Source organism: Colossoma macropomum, unplaced genomic scaffold (genome assembly GCF_904425465.1).
Source record: "Colossoma macropomum unplaced genomic scaffold, Colossoma_macropomum, whole genome shotgun sequence".
Lineage (NCBI taxonomy): Eukaryota > Metazoa > Chordata > Actinopteri > Characiformes > Serrasalmidae > Colossoma > Colossoma macropomum.
Genome location: NW_023494792.1, coordinates 4,250,051 through 4,266,583, shown reverse-complemented (window position 1 = coordinate 4,266,583; position 16,533 = coordinate 4,250,051). Strand labels below are relative to the sequence as shown.

General features: G+C 37.8%; 1 protein-coding gene across 7 annotated transcripts in view; it reads left to right on the top strand.

Moving 5' to 3' along the window:
• enox2 (ecto-NOX disulfide-thiol exchanger 2) overlaps positions 1-16,533 on the top strand; it is a 262,213-nt gene that overhangs the window by 48,883 nt on the left and 196,797 nt on the right. The window contains exon 3 of one of the 7 annotated variants that reach the window (XM_036575625.1): positions 15,259-15,315. The exons of the other annotated variants lie outside the window; for them this stretch is intronic. The gene's annotated coding sequence lies outside the window, so the exon portion shown is untranslated. The remainder of the gene's footprint in view (positions 1-15,258; positions 15,316-16,533) is intronic. 7 annotated transcript variants of the gene reach the window in all.

Genomic DNA, 16,533 nt, shown 5'->3' with positions numbered 1-16,533 from the left:
TTTTCAGAAACAATAATCAGGCATGACACAATTTAACTGTACAATACAATCAGCAGGACTGCATTCATATTTAGTTTTTATTTATTGTATATCTTGCTGCTTGGCTGTTTGTCTCACAGGAAATTAACTTATGCGCAGTGTTATGGCACAATAGCGAGTAGAAGTTGCTGAGCCAATTGTACCACCCTGGGAACAGCAACCATTTCGCTCCGACAGACCACTTAATGGCTGTGGATGACACAGAGGGTTGGAATCCATCAGTCAATTGGGCCATACGGAAATCGGCAGTGTGCGCAGCGTTAGGAGACGTGCCACAGCAATATCGGAGGCATGCACAATGCTAGGAGACTCACCACAGCAAGATGAAGACTTCTTCATAATGTCAGCTGCTGATATTCAAATCTGTGCATTGCATTTATTTTTGTGCAGTCGCCGAGTATGCAGAAATGAGACGCGTTTCTGGGCAAAACTGCCTCATCGTTTAAGTTCAAATATAGTAAGATTTGATATGCATCTGTACTGTCAAAGCCTGCTTAGGCCAGTCAGACTCCTTGAAGTCAGGCAGCTTGGCACATTTGCTGTTTTGGTGCAGGAATATTTATATTTTGACTTAAGGTAGTAATCAGCTTGTAAATTGCAAAATAATTTTCAAACAATTTTCAGTTTTTCCTTTTTTCAAAGGATGCATGTATGGCCTGCGAGGCAATTCACATTTTTATTAACTTTGAGTTTCTTCAAAAAGGAACCATTACAAACATGTTACGCTTTCAATTTTTAAGATATTCTAAGTTATGAAATTTTAACGTCTGACACTTCTGAAAAGCCAAATCTAAGAAGATCACATTTAAAGGTTCTACTGCATTCCAACTATTTAATATTTTCCTTTTTTAATCTGAAGTTTTATCTTGAATATTTAAATATTAAGAAAAACTTAAGATATGTTTCACTTTAATGATTAAATGAACAAAAGGTTTTGAAAAATATTATTATTATTATTATTATTAGTAGTAGTAGTAGTAGTAGTAGTAGTAGTAGTAGTAGTAGTAGCAGTAGTAGTATTTTTATTAGTAGTATTATAACAAAGATCTTTATGGTTATTATTATTAATTTCTTTCTTGTATGTTTGCTGGAGCTTACACCGACCGGCCACTTCATTAGGTACACCTCCTTGTATCATTGTCCACTTTATCAGCTCCGCTTACCGTATAGGTACACTTCTACAATTACAGACTGTAGTCCATCTGTTTCTCTGCATACTTTGTTAGCCCCCTTTCACCCTGTTCTTTAGTGGTCAGGACCACCACAGAGAAGGTATTATCTGAGTGGTGGGTTATTCTCAGCACTGCAGTAACACTGACGTGGTGGTGGCGTGTGGCACCGGTACAAGTGGATCAGATACAGCAGTGCTGCTAGAGTCGCTTAAAACCTCTTAATACTGGAGCACGCTCTGTGATTCTCGGAATATCCACAGTGTATAACATATATGACATATATAACACAGTGGAGAACATGCTAGCTAGTAAACCAGAGCAGAAGGAAACTTATTTGGACTGCACTGGACAATTTAGACCAAACTTATCAACTGAGAATACCGACAGTGAGGAATGGACTCGACAGCTCTGCCTTTGAGATATTGTTGGACCATTTCACTGATTTGATAACAACTGCTGTTTTTGCTTATCGTGCAGACAGATTATCTTGCGTCCTTTAGATGTGATGCCGCTGTGCGCTACTTCATACACAAAATATGTTTCCCTTCTTACTAATAAAAACTGATGCCCAGAAGTAAGTCATAAAAGGGGTTAAAAATCTAGTTATTCAGTGGCTTTTCAAATATTTTAACTATCAAATTGATCAACATTTTCAGTGAAATTAAGTTTTTGAAAAATATTTATTAACACAATAGCAAGGTGAATTCTAAAAGGCTAGTCTGCTGTCGCTTTGCCTCACTTATGTTTTGAAAAAAAATTCAAGCTCTCAAAAAATAATTAGTCATGTTTTAGAAACTATAGAAAGCAAACGAAATGTAAAACCAGTTTTTTCACCAAAATATTTTGTTCTGTGTTGTTTTTTAACTGGTTTCAACAGACCACCACATATGTGGGAAGGATGGAGTGATTAAAAAATTTCAACTATCATGTCTCTCTAACCTTCTAATGTGCATTTAGCCCTGTTGTAATGGTTTATTGGTGTGGTGCATTGGAATAAGCAGTGCTCCTACCACCAATTCCTCTGTTCTGATTTTCTTCTTTTGCGAAGGGCAAGGCACAGTCCATGTTTGCAGAGGGTAGAGAGCATGTCTAATGTGAAAACAATTTGAACCCTACGATGTAATTTCCTTCCCCCTACTTTTTTTGTGTTTCTGGCAGGCAGACGTGCAATCCCACTTGGTAAGAGACGGTATAGCATAACCTTGGTGTCAGCAGTCTATGCTGGCCATTTTGGATGTGCAGGCACATTGCTATAGATGAAGTTAATGACCTTAGGTGCTGCAATCAGCCTTGATGATAATGCTTTGCAATATGAGGGAATTGGTATTCACTGTGTCCACTGCAAACAATGAATTATTAATGCTTGGCTCCAAGCAAACTTTCCACTCTGTAAAGATGGGGAGGATAGTTGTGGGGTAAACGGTGGGAAGAGAAGAGAATATAAAATGCTCTGCTCCTCTGAAACACATCAGCGTTGCCATTTAAAAAGTAGACCTAGTTTATCAGCAGCTAAGTCTTCATCTGTTCACGCTTAATGTGGATTTAATTGGTTATTGTTACAAACCCAATTCCAAAAAGGACAGTATGTGAAATGGCAATAAAAAGAAAATGCAGTGAATAGTACATTCTGTTTGACCTGCATTCCGTTGAAAATATATGATGTTTTACCTGATGAAATTTATTTATTTTTTGGAAATAAATGCTTGTTCCAAATTTGCCTGCATCACGTTCCAAAAAAAGGGTCAAAGGCATGTTTATCACTGTGTTACATCAGCTTTCTTTTAGCAGACATCAAAAAACATTTGGGGACCAAAGAGACAAACTGGTCCAGTTTTAAAAGCGGAATTCTTTGCTGTTCTTCAGTTATACAAATATTCAGCTGCACAAGTGTATGGGGCCTTCATTGTCATGTTTTGCACTTCATAATGTGCTACATGGTTTTAATAGGAGACAGGCAGGCCAGTCTAGCACTCACACAGCAGCCATGCTGTTTTAACACTTGCAGAATGTGGCTTGACCTTGTCATGTTTAAATAAGCATGGATGTCACTGAAAAAGACAGCATCTACAAGGAAGCATATGTTACTCCAAAATATCTTTCCACATTAATGGTGCTTTCACAGATTTGCAAGTTACCAATGTCATGGGCACTAATGCACCCCTATTCCATGATGGACCCTGGCTTTTGAACTTTATGCTGGTAACAATCTAGATGGACCTTTCATTTTTTGGCCCAGTGAACATGAAGTTCATTAATTCCATAAACAATCTGAAAGGTTGGCTCTTCAGACCATAATGCACATTTCAACAGTGCATCTGTCCATTTAAGATGAGCTCAAGCCCAGAGAAGCCCATCAAGTAAACATGCATTTTTCAGTGCAGTCTGAGGGATCGAAGGTCGCGGCCATTCACCTGTAATTTTCGGCCTTACTTTTTGCGCAAAAAAGAGATTTTTCTGGATTTCCTGAATCTTTTGATAGTATTATGCACTGTAGAGGGTGAAAAATCCTTGCAATTGCTCAGTGAGGAATGTTATTATTTAATAACTAGACTATCTACTCATGCATTTTTTAGCAAAGTGGCAAGCCTCAACCCATTCTTGCTTATAAAGGGCTAAGCGCTTCTTGGACACTTCTTTTTTGTGTTTTCTGAACATTTAACAACCTTTGTAGTCTTTAATTGCTTTCGTCCCAACCTTTTTTTTGAACGTGTTGCAGGTATCAGTTTTAAATTGAGCAAATATTTATAAAACAAAATCCAATGAAGTCCATAAGATAGAACATTTATCTTTGTACTGCTTTTGTTTTAATACAGGTCAAAGTGTAGTTTACAAATCACTGCTTTCTGTCTTGATTTGCATTTCACATTCTGTCCCAACTTTTTTTGGAATTTGCTATGTATTAATACATTGTAATGCTATTCTGAGAGTAGATTTTTGGGATATTATAATGTAGAAATCATGTAAATGTACCTAATTCTCTGATGCTCAAAAGTATGACATGAGCACAACACAAAATATGACTATCATTATGTTGCACTAGTTACCTAATGCTAACATAACTAATTCATAACTAACTTAGGCTATTTGCATCAAAAATGGGTTGATTGTATTGCTATTCTGGCTGAAACTCAACAAAATTTACCAGGAAAAATGTTCAAAAGAATATTATGCCTTAGAAACTAAAACTGAGGTGATGGATTGAAAACTGGTGATGTGTTGAATATTTACAACATATTTGTGATGATTTTTTAGAGATACAAAATTAAGCCACGTTATGAATATTGCAGTGTTTTATTAAAATAGAAACGATAAGATAACGATAAGCATCGCAATATAACTTTTCCTCGATAGAGCGATACGACATGTTCGATAAATGTTTGATATAATACACCATTCTCATTGCTCTACTGCAAGGAAAACGACACTACTTTGCTGTCGCCAGGAGAGGGCGCACTTCAGAGTTTTTCTACATGATTAGAGAGGGAGGGGGCCACGAGTAAGATGAGTTTTTAGCAACGCCTGAAACGCGGAGTTATACATTCCCTGTTTGAGTGGAGCGACCGGCGATCTGCTCTCCTGTGACCGAGTGTGAGTGACGAGGTCAGTGGTGTATCTGTACTGTCCTACAGCGAACTCACCTCTTTCCTTACATCCTAACCAGCTTTAGCAGAGTTAAATCACAATCCTCACAACTACAGCGCTGTTACAGCGCTCAGACAGTCATATTTAAGTATTAGTGCATTCCCAAGCAACGAAAGTGAAAGAAGTGGGTTCATGTAAATTACAGCCCTGATTTAAACGAAAGTGAACTGAGGAAGCTGTGAGGCACTGGAGAGCGGGAGAGCGCCATCTCTCCAAGCTAGCTGTTTTTAGCAGCTGGCTAACTTGACGCAGCGCTCTGTCACTCTACAACACAGAGAATTAATGAGACTGTAGATCAGACAAGACACAAAAGCACTGCTTTCAGTTTAAACGCACCTAAAAGGAGGACTCTGTTTGTCTGGTGTTGATATTTTGCGGTTCACCCCTTAAACTACTACGATAGTATAGAGAAATCCAGTCGTCGCTAGCTGGTGTCTGAATACTGTGATGTCATGTGTAACGGGGTAGCCGAGCGCTCGTCACCAGCTAAAAATAATCTTTTCTTTCTTATATTATGACTATTACAAAATAGCCATGCTTTTCCAGCTGGTAAAAACAGCTCACCAGACACTTTCTCCCACTCTCCCATGACAGATTTGTGAAATGTTCCACTGTTTGAGTGTTTGTCGTGTTCCGACCATAAAGGATAGTTTAAAACAGCAATTAACTACCCAGGGAGCAAAAATCAGCCTTCAAACTTGAAAGAAATAATGATTTGACATTTGACGCGGTATGTATCGATATCGAACGATATGAATTTTGTTTATCGTGATAACATTTTTGGCCGTATCGCCCAGCTCTAGTTCCAGGTCTCTTTGCATTTAAAGGATGTTTAGTCAAAATTTTGGCTCTTCTGATTGAAAAATTCACACTTTTTTATGTTCACCCAATTTTTGTGTTTAAGTTGTGTCCAGTTACAGTCGCTGGGTAGGTCTCCCTTCATCACGCAAAGCTACTTAACTGGGACACGTGAAGCCAGCCATCACATCTTTTAGCACTGCCGCTAACGCAATGTCATATACATTTTTCTATATACATGTTTTAACTTTATCGCCCAGCCCTAGGGACAGGTACTTTCCCTGCTGCAATATATAATGCAATATATACTGACAATACTGTTTGACAGTCCATGTGAATGACCTTACCAGTAAGGGTTCATACATTCATTAGCTTAAAATGGACTCTTGCCTAACCTTCAGTATATCTTTTGAAACTGGCTTAGACTGTAGCACCATCTGCAGAAATTGTATGCCTGGGGTGTAAAGCTGTGACCTCTTTGGAGAACCCAGAGTGACAACCATTACCGGCGCGTTTTCAGAAAGAGCAGTTCTTAGACCATGGATCTGGCATGGCACAAATACGCAGGTATACAGTTAGTATAAGCAATTTATGGGTTTGTGTGCCTCTCTTTTATTCTTTCTTCTTTCATTCCTCCTATCTGCTCAAAGCAAGCAGTCGCCACTTTACTCCCTCACTTTATGTGTGTTTAACTTGCAGTGCTTTTTTGTGATATCAATGTAATGGCTGCATTTTTTTTCAGCCTTCTTCCCCCGCAAAAGCAGAGCGACCGAACTCGGTTTGACGCTTCAGGCCATTGTCCTACACTACTGCTCCTGATAGTCTGCTGTGTCCCTTTGGTTCATCGTGTTTCATTCTTCATTTTATAGATGATACAGATAAACTGCTTGCCATTTTTCAAACCCCCAACATCGCCACCACCACAGAGTATTTTATTTTTGTACTAGAGACACCAAACTTGATATAAAGCTTTAGGCCATGTTAACTTTGGTACTCATTTCTGCTTCTGCTCCCTCCTTTGTTTGTTTTTCTTATTACTCCTCCAGTCATTTGGCAACTGATAGTTGCAAGCATTGCCAAAACGCATTTAAAACTGCTTTCGCAACTAAATCAGCACCAGTGCCGTGATTCCCTTCACATTTTTTTCCTCATGATAAGTTCCCCTCACAGTAGTGGTGTAAGATTAGGAGCATAAGAATGATTACTCCAGTGTGTTGTGGCTTTCTACAGAAAAAAAATATTTCTTAAGTGTAATTTGAGGGATCTTGTTTCCAGACTTGAACATGCTTTAGATGGATTATTGGTTTATGTCTCGCTGCTGGAAGCTTTCATTGTCAAAGAAAGTGTTCTAAATTGTCTTAAATAGCTTTATGCTCTTTACTGATTTTTGGCCTTTCAGATTCAAATGTGAGTTCAAGTGTGACTTTTTTATTTTACTATTGAGAGTCTGTGTCGTATAGCACAGGTTGTATTTTAATTGACGTGAAAATGTCAGGCCTGCTTGACAAAGGTGGTTCACAAGTTTTCCTTTTCTAATTTTATGTTGCTTTTTCATGCACATGCTCTGGCACTGGTTCACAAAATGATAGTGTGAGTATCTTGCTAGACTTTTGTGTGAAATCATGCTTTGATCATGTTGTCAGGAAGTTGGAGGCGTTCGCAGGGAATAGGGTTATATCTTCCCTTATAGCAGGTATAATTGAAGAGCGCCTCGTTCTTTGCCGTTCCTCATCGTTCTTCGCCGTTCTGCGCCACACGTTCTTTTTTTTTTGTACCCAGTGAATAGAGAAAATGTCTTCATTGTGTCACTGTGGGGTAATTGCAGGCACAATTTTAGTTTGAAGGAGAGATGAAATAAACTAAGTGTTGAGGTATGTTCAACGAGTTTGAATTATTCATAAGCTTATCGTCTGTAGATCTCTGCCCATTTACAGCAGCCAATGGCTGTTTTTTCAGTGTTGCTAGGGAAACATAGGAGATTTGCCAGTGTTTGTTACATTGTTCCTAACACAGTATTGTCTGGGCGTCTTTAGGGCTGGGGGTCATACAAAATTTGTTGATTATGATCATTTTTTCTGATACCTTCTTTTAAATGGCAACCTGAAAGTGGATGTGGCTTAAACCGAAAATGACTATGAGGTGAAGTGTGTATTTTTACTGACTGCAAAAGAGTACAGACAAATCAAGAAGTGCTGACCTTAGTAACATGTATACGGAATGTAATTTGGACAGCCAATGACCATTTGAGATTTTGGAACAAGAATACTTTTTTGGCTCACACATGCTGAGACTGACTACTCAGATACTGAAATATGGTGAAATGTCCTGAAAAATACACTTGTTTAACTGCAGACAGATGTTATGTCATATAAATTTGGAGCTTTAGATTGGGTTTAACTTTGCCATGTATTTTCATGGCTTTTCTTCTCTCACTTATATTGAGAGGTATTTATTTTCTTCTGTGGTGAAATTCATTGTCCTTGCATGTTGCCAGGTTTTTCAACCTGCCAAACCCATTGGCTGGGCCACTAGAGACAGCTGTGAATGATTTCCTCAGACCTGTGCATTGGTGGTAGACCCAAAGCAACATATGCACACGGCTGTTAAACACAGGGCCTCTGGTTCTTGGCCAATCAGAAACAACAAAGACGACACTTTTTGAAATGCTCTGAGAAAAATGCACTAAGAAAAATGCACCGTTTTAAAGGCTACTCTCTATTTGGAGAACAGACGTCTTTCCTTGTAGCACCATCTTGCCCCTGAAAACGATTTAGTGCTTACAAATTACCTTCTGTCCGTTGTTCATAACCCTGACTGTACAAACCAAAATGTGTTTTGAGTCCTACACAGAACATGAAATGTGGATTCATGGAGATGAGCAGGCAGAACAAGATGTTGTATAGATAGCTCTGTGTCTTTGCTGGATTTAGGTCAAATAGCATAACCAAAATTCCAAAATCAGGCTTAATCTCCAATTGTATGATGCTAAGATGTTGAATCATGCTTTCGTTTTTCCCATTTGGATTGTCATTATGCATCGTTCACTGGCATACCCAAAAAATATAGAGTATAAGCAAATCACAGCTTGTACAGAATGCTTTTTCCACTCAAACATGGAAGAATAAACATATGACTCCGATATTGGCAGCAGTTCTCTGGCTTCATGTTTAATACAGAATACACTTTAAAGTCCTTTTATTTGTTTTTAAATCTATTAATGGACTAGCACCTTCCTTTATGTCAGATTGTCTAACTGAATATGCTTCACAGTAATGTCTAAGATCATTAAACACAGAATTACTTTCAGAAGACATGGTGAGGCTGTTTTTAGCACATTCGCCTACAAGACATCTTCAGTGAGCAGTTTTGAAAAAAGCTTTAAACATATCTTTTTACTTTAACTTTCCTCTAGTTTTATTGATTTTGTCAATTAACACATTTATGAGCGATTATTTATTTATTAATTTTTGGTTTTATATTACATTTTATATTCTTACATTTATATACATACATATACATATACATTTTTTTTCTAAACTACAATTCCTTGTTTTTCCCCATTTTCTTTATTATTTTATTTTTTGTGCTTATTTACTTTTATAACTACTTTATTTTGGAATTTATAGTACATCTTTTTTTTGGTTCAATTATGTCTTCTCGTTTTATCTTTCTTATTTTCAGTTTCATCTCTTATACTGGCTTTTATGTGCCATCCTCATTGTAATGCACTTTGAGCTGCATTTTAGTGCTGCATTTTGTGCACTGTACAAAAAGTGCTATATAAATAAAGGCTATTATCATTAGCTCTATTTTTAAATATAGATGTTCTGTAATTCACAGAGAAAATTAGCTTCTTGTGGCAGCTATTACAGCCCATTACAGTACACGCACCAGCACAAGGCCAGTTCTTAATATTGTTGTGCAGATCTTACTTTGGTAATGTGAATTATTTACCTTTTTCTCTTGAAGACGTATCTGTTTGGAACTGGTGCTGTTATGTTACTAGCATGTACATCAGTACTAAAAAGGGGTTTCTGAGCAAAGCAGGATTTTCAGTGTTATGTTGTGGTTTCTTAGGTTCATGATTTCTTGCTAATAAGCTAAAATGATTGACAAGTGCTCCAGGGATATTAATAGAGTTGAAAGTCCGTAGCTGAATGCTAAGTTGCAGTGGCAGATGGTGGCACTGATGGGAGATACCTCAGCTGAAAAAAGCAGTGGAGTTGGTATCAGCGTCTGGGATGCATGCCTGCCATGACCAGTCTGCGAGAGCCTTTAGGCTTCTCATCCTGTCTCAGAAGACTTGCTGTCTAGGCAGCCATGGAAAAATTGTACTTCTTTCTAATTAGTGTTGGATTATATGACCCAAAAATAATATCACTTTTCTTTTGAGAGCAACAGTACTTATCATGATGAATGTAATTAGATGTTTAGCCCTAGAACCTGTTTGCACTGTCTAGTTAAGTGGCTAATTTGTGACTCTGCAATTTTGCTCATCATTAAGCAGCTATATGCCAACGCAGCTGGGATCTTTAGGATGTAAAGCTGTGCCAGTGAAATACAATACTAACAATTGCGGAACCCTTTTTGGTGCTTTATGTTACATTTTAAAAGGGTTTTTTAAAGTAACATATAAAAATGGTTTTCCATCATAGAGAAGGACCATTTGACCATTCAAAGAACCATTAAGGCATTCAAATGGTTCTTTGAGTGTCCATGGCATTTACTAAAGAACCCTTGAAGAACCATTTTTTTATAATGTACTATGTGAAAGTCAAAGACCGGCATTTTGCTCATTCAATATGCAGACAAAACGACTATAAATGCAAATGAGTCATTTTTCAGTTTCAGAAAGAAAAGCAGGAAACATATATGTAACAGTCTCCAAGCCTAGTATCATATCAGTCAGTATTTAATTTGTGCACTCTTTGCTTTTGTGCACCTTCTGCCACTTTAACTCTTCCATCCTTCCAAACCTTAAGCCAAACAGTAGCATTGTGTCCTCCCAACAAGCTTCTCAAAGCTCTCACTAATATTATTTTCTCCTTCAGACACTAACATTCACACAAGCAGCTACCAAACACACCTTAACTGCCTCAGAAATGTCTTTCTTGTGCATCTAAAACAGATAAAGGAGACATTTCTGAGGAGATTAGATATAAGATAATCCACTTGCCTGAAGAAGGGGAAAGTCAAAGAAAAATAAGTGAGAGACAAGAGTTTCCAGAACTGTAGTTTATTAAAAGATATAGAGAAAATGGGACTAATAACAGGTCTGCAAGATGTGGTAGATCACTAAAACTGTCACCATCAGATAAACAGTGCTTAAAGCTTTCATCTTTGAGAGAGAGGAGAAAATCAAGCTCCACTTCATATATTTAAAAAATCCACAGATGTTTCTGTCTGTCCGTCCACTTTGAGAAAACAGCTCAACACTATGGATCTGAAAGGATGTGGAGCGGTCAAGAAGCTCTTACTGAGAAAAAGAAATAGACAAAAAAGAAGATTTGCACTAGAGCAAGAAAACTGGACACTGCAAATGGGAAGCAAGGTTTATGGACTGACAGAGTCTAAATTTGTTATTGAGATTACTTGTATTGTGAGAAGCAGAAACTTCTAACACTGAACTTTGGAGGTATTTGCGTGAAGTATGGAGAAATATCTCCACAGATTTCTTTGAAAAACTGAAAGCTAGTCTCCAGAAAAGAATGGTAGCTGTAATAAAGGTAAAGAATGGTCAGTGAAAAATGTATACAGTATTATGTTTAACCTCTTATTGACCAGGATATATTTTGGTTTGTCCATCTCAATTTACATGACCAAATCGTAAGGCAAATTATTCAGTAACTGCATGAAATAGCTGTAAATTTTTATTTTTATTTATTTTTTTTATTTTTTGTAAAAGCTCCCCTCAAATTAACAGAAAATGTGTTTTATGATCATACACGTATTGCTATATGCTTACAATTTACTGCTGAAAGCCAAAAATGTTAGATGCTCTTTGTATTTTTTATAAAAATAATTTTTACAGAGCAGATCACTGAAGAGACGCCATCTGTTTATAGCCCAGATTTGTGGAAAAATGGGTTGACATTCAGTAGACAAAAAAATTTGAGGTCAGCTTCTTTTATAATAAGGGTTTAAAATTACATTACCCATCTGTTTGACTGGAAAACAGACGGTTACAGCTCTCATATGACCCCCACCTTTTGAATGTAGCTTATGAAATATGAAAGTTATCAAGAATATGACGAAGTGCGTTTTGGAACCACCGGTGGTTCCAAGGAGTTGAAAAGGTTAATTATTGAGGCTTCTTGAAAGGAAAAAATACCAGTGCCTATTTAAACTGTAGATGTTCTGAACAAGTTTTTTAAATGAATTATATCTAGGCTATGAGGCCATAAGTATAGAGGTTTTTGTAGTACTGTTTGGGCTTTGGACTATGGACTATGAATATGCAATATTTTTAAAATTATATATCATATTATAAATTTGAGAATGGAAATAGACTGCAAATGATTGGTTATACTGTAGAAAGGTTTATGTTTCTTCTTGTGAATCTTCATTCCTCTTCAGTCCCAGACTTTTCTCTGCACCTCACCATGTTGAAAATGTTTTTCATTTTGCGGCTGTGGTTTTGGTTAGCAATTATCCCATTAAAAGAAAAGTTCAGAGGATCTGCATGTAATTCAGCCCCTGAGGTAGTCATTCTTACAGAAGGTTTTTTGGAAATTGCTTTGTATGTTTGGGCCCCAGGTCAGGCATGTCATGGCACAAACACCATCACTCTGGGCAGTCTAATTTCTGCTGCACCTCTGAGTCCCAGAGGGCTCTGGATTGACTGAACTGGCCAAAGAATAAAGGAAGATAATGGTCAATGCAGATGCCTTTTACTGTGGTTTTGTGTGTGACTGTGTTATGACAGGTCGTCCAGTAAAAGGTGAATTCTCAGTGAGATCAACTGTATAAAAACCATCTGCAGTGTTATACGGAAAAAGTCGAGCTGTCCGCTTGCTATTAACATCTAAGAAAAAATCAGTTGCTGGGTCCATTTTTTTTGACTGGTTTTTATACATTTTGATAGGGATACACTGGTAGGGCTGATGATGATATCCAATATTTAAACACCTTGTTGTGGCCAATACTGAGATCAGTAACTATTTATTTATGTATTTATTTATCAATTTACACTTTACACTACTATCCATATATGAAGTGCAGAGAGTGTAGGATAAGTTAGAACTCTAAAGATTAGTATATGATTAATCTTAAATAGCCATGATGCCATTACTCTAAATAACTGAAAGACTTGACGTTACTGCAAACATTATTTTTTCAAAATTTTTACTTTATTTATCAGATGCTCTTATCCAGAGCCAGGCATAACAATAGGAGACTGTAGCATTAGCACTTTTGTCCATGTGCTCTTAAAGGTATATCATTGGTGTTCCTGCATGGATCTCTGTCAATCCTAATAAAAGAGTGCTAGTTATTGGTGCAGTTATCATCTATCCGATATCATGAGATTATAGCAGTTTCCAGTTTGTTACTCAATAATATATTGACTGCCATTATGTTGTGCACTCATACATTTTGATATTATTTTTAAATCCAATAATTGAGCACAACAAATTGTGAAATAAAATTTGCAGAAAAATGTTATATTACATGTGTTCAGCGTAGAGGATGTGTTAACTTGTTTTCACTTAGAAGATCAACAAAACATGTACTTTGATCAGGGGTGTTCAAACTTTTGCATACAACTTTCGTTATGTGACTTCCATGCCACCATTCATTAGTATTGTATATTTTGCAGAGATTGGGAATTGAGTCAGTGACTCAAACTCGAGTTACCCTTGAGTTGCATGTTAACTGACTTGCGACTCGACTCAGGTATAGGATCTTAAGATTTAAGACTTAAGGCTCATGCAATTTCAACCTGAGCAAAAAAAACACTTCAAACAAAACTGGCCAATTTAGGAGCACCAACCTTAATGCAGTAAGTCAGTGAAACCTTTCTTGTCCAAACCTACATGTTAATTTGCGTATCAGTTTTGCTAGCATGTAGTTTGGTTAGCAAGTATGCTAGTGCAATAGCTAATTTAGCTGCAGTTGTCAGCTTTTCTAGCTGAAGTTACAGATCACATTCTTTTAAAACTAACTAAACTTATACACAGCATGTACTGCATAGCGCTTCAGTTCTGTCCTACAAGCTGAAGGTTTTTCTATAATGAAAACATGTTGTTTGATGTCGATCCTGACAGTTTCCAATGCCTGCATCTAATAAAAAAGCAAAAGTTCTCTACTAAAGACTTGAGACTCAGCTTGGACCTGAACCCCAGAGACTCGAGACTCGATTCGTGCTCCAGCGAAGCGACTTCTGAGCATCTCTGATATTGCAATCCTGACTACATCTGAATGTATTTCAGCGTCAGTTACTAATGTCACGTGTGTCACATTGTGTAAATGTGAGTGATACTTTGCAGTGTCCCATTTTCTGAGTCAGTCATTCTTGTTTTCATTTCAGTAACTTACTACTAGTCATTAAAACAACACTGACAAATTTGTCGTAGTGGCATGGGATTAGCATCTGTTTCTTTAGTTCTGTTGCGCAGTGCTCACGTTTGTTGTCACTCTAAAATCGTAATGACTTGTCGCTGAGAAATGTGAGTTCTCCTAAAGAGTGAGATCTTCTTTCTTTTTTTATCCACATCATCAAGCTGACAGACATGACATGTAGTCCTAGTTGTTGTTGTTGTAAAAATATATCCTGTGCCTGTGTTCTGTCTTCAAACATCAATATCAAAATATACTGCATCTGTTTATCACAGTGAGTACCCAGATGTCTGTAAATCCTTGCATTTAACAATGTTCTGACGTGCCATCTGCCCTTTCCGTTGCTGCAGCTTGTTGTTGCTATGACAGTGACATATGAGGATAATAACTGCAGCTAAAAAGGCCATTTTGGGCGCACTTCCTTTCTATACGCAAAGTGGCTGGTTGTTTTTTCTGGTCACGGCGGCTGTGGATAATGGAGTATTGAATGTTCTTCATTTGCCTAAGATTGAATTTCCATCGGAATGTTGAATGTTCCTTTTCTTAATGTTATGGCAGGCAAATCCAGTGAAATCCAAACCACAATGTACAACAAGAGAACAGGCAGAATCATTACCTGCATTACGGAAGCTCTCGTATGTCTAAAAAGAAGCCCTCCACAAAGTCAGATTTTGAAGGTGAGGAGAAATTGCAGTGCTTAAGACTCTGGCAAACAGTCCTTGAGAGTAAAACAGGCATTTAGATTTTGGGCTGTGATGAAAAGGTGCTAGAAAGACATCCATGTATGCACAGTACGAGTAAATTCTTGTTTCCAGGGGAACCGTGGTGTTCCACTTTGCTATTTTGTTAGTTTGTGAGTGCTGGAATAATCTAGTTCTCCTGCAAGCACGGTTTAGTCTGCCAAAGGCACCCTGGTACCCTGGACTCTACATACATTCCCTACACCATTACACCACCTCCACCGGCCTGGACTGTTGACACAAGACAGGTTGGATCCATGGATTCATGCTTTTGGTGCCAAATTCTGACCCTACTATCTGTATGTCTGCAGAAATTGAGATTCATCGGACCAGGCTAAGGTTCTCCAGTCTTCAGCTGTCCAGTTTTGGTGAGTGTGTGCCCACTGCAGCCTGAGCTTTGTTCTTGGCTGACATAAGTGGAAACTGTTGTGGTCTTCTGCTGTTGTAGCCCATCCACCTCAAGGTTCTGAGATGCTTTTCTACTCACCACAATTTTACAGAGTGATTATCTGAGTTACCATAGCCTTTCTGTCAGCTCGAACCAGTCTGGCCATTCTCTGTTGACCTCTCTTATCAGCAATGTGTTTTCGTCTGCAGAACTGCGGTTCACTGGATGTTTTTTCCGTTATTGCACTTTTCTGAGTAAACTCTAGAGACTGTTGTGTATGAAAATCCCAAGATCTTACCAGTTATAGCAATACTCAAACCAGCCTGTCTGGCACCAACAATCATGCCACGGTCTAAATCATAAAGCTGCTGGCTCATATCTGCATGATTTTATGCACGGCACTGTGGCCAAACGATTGGCTAATTAGATAATTCCATGGATGAGCAGGTGTACAGGTGTTCCTAAGAAAGTGCTCAGTGAGTGTATATTACTTTCTCTTTGTTTAGTTAGCAATTTAATAGATATGATTAGTTGATCTATGTTTATATGATGACATGCACAATTTGTTACTGTGAATAGTTAAGTGTGTGGAAGATGAACTGATCTCCAAAAGTTAAAGATGAAACATTCTTTTCAACATTTTAAGCAAGATTCGTGTACAAAATTCAGTGTCTGAAGTTTGCAAAAGAACATCTAAACCAACCTGATGCATTTTGTAAAGTACTGTGAACTGATGAAGGTCAAATAAAACTGGAGAAAAAAGGGTACTGAATTTCATGAAAAAACACCTCTCCAACTGATAAGCACAGGGGTGGATTGATCATGCTTTGGGCTTGTTTTGCAGGCAGTGGAACAGGGAACATTTCATTGGTAGATGGAAGAATGGATTCAATTAAATACCAAACATCTGTAAAAAGGCTAAAGATGAAAAGAGAATGGCTTCTACCACAGGATAATAATCCTAAACACTCCTCAAAATCCACAATGGACCATCCCAAGAGGCTCAAGCTAAGAGTTTTGCCAAGGCCCTCACAGTCCCTTAGCTTAAACATCGTCAAAAATCTGTGGATAGATCTCAAAAGAGCAGTGCATGCAAGACAGCCCAAGAATCTCACAGAAGCCTTTTGCAAGGAAGAGTGGGTGAAAATCCCAACAAGAATTGAAATGACTCTTAACTGGCTACAGAAGCATTTACAAG